Below are 721 nucleotides of genomic sequence, written 5' to 3'. Positions count from 1 at the left end.
TGAATAGGAACGATGCCACTATTCGACGATGATGGCAGGAGTAGGAGAACTACAGCCCAACACAACGCCAAGAGGAAGCGGTCGACCTAGAGAGACGACAGAAAGTGAGGTCAGAACGTTTGTCAGAGTGGCACTTAGAGCCCTTGATTCATCATTATCATCGTGCAAAACTGGTGCATCAGTGACCACAGGTACCATTAACTGGCGGCTCACAAAAAGTGGGCTAAGCTCTTGGCGCCCCTTATGCCAATTACTATTGGTCTCTGTACACGAACGGCAACGGCCTTGCCGCAGTGGCTACACCGGTTCCCGTGAGATCACCGAAGTTAAGCGCAGTCGGGCGTGGTTGGCACTTGGATGGGTGACCATCCATGCCACCATGCGCTGTTGCCATTTTTTGGGGTGCACTCAGCCTCGTGACGCCAATTGAGGAGCTGCTCGACCGAATAGTAGCGGCTTCAGTCAAGAATACCATCATAACGACCGGGAGAGCGGTGTGCTGACCCCACGGCCCTCCTATCCGCATCCTCCTCTGAGGATGACACGGCGGTCAGATGGCCCCGGTAGGCCACTCGTGGCCTGAAGACGGAGTGATTTCTGTACACGAACAAACCCGTTTGCAGTGATGTCGGGCACATTCGGCCTGGAATCTGATTGATTGGTTTAGGATTGACTTCAGTGATGAGTCCGCCTCGAGCTAAGCCCCGATGACCATTGAAGA

General features: G+C 54.0%; 1 pseudogene; it reads left to right on the top strand.

The window, feature by feature from the left end:
* The first annotated feature begins 275 nt into the window (after nucleotides 1–275).
* LOC126476142 (5S ribosomal RNA) lies at nucleotides 276–393 on the top strand (annotated as a pseudogene).
* The last annotated feature ends 328 nt before the right edge of the window (nucleotides 394–721 follow it).

Source organism: Schistocerca serialis, chromosome 4, assembly GCF_023864345.2.
Source record: "Schistocerca serialis cubense isolate TAMUIC-IGC-003099 chromosome 4, iqSchSeri2.2, whole genome shotgun sequence".
Classification (NCBI taxonomy): Eukaryota; Metazoa; Arthropoda; class Insecta; order Orthoptera; family Acrididae; genus Schistocerca; species Schistocerca serialis.
This window is presented reverse-complemented; position numbering and strand designations above follow the sequence as displayed.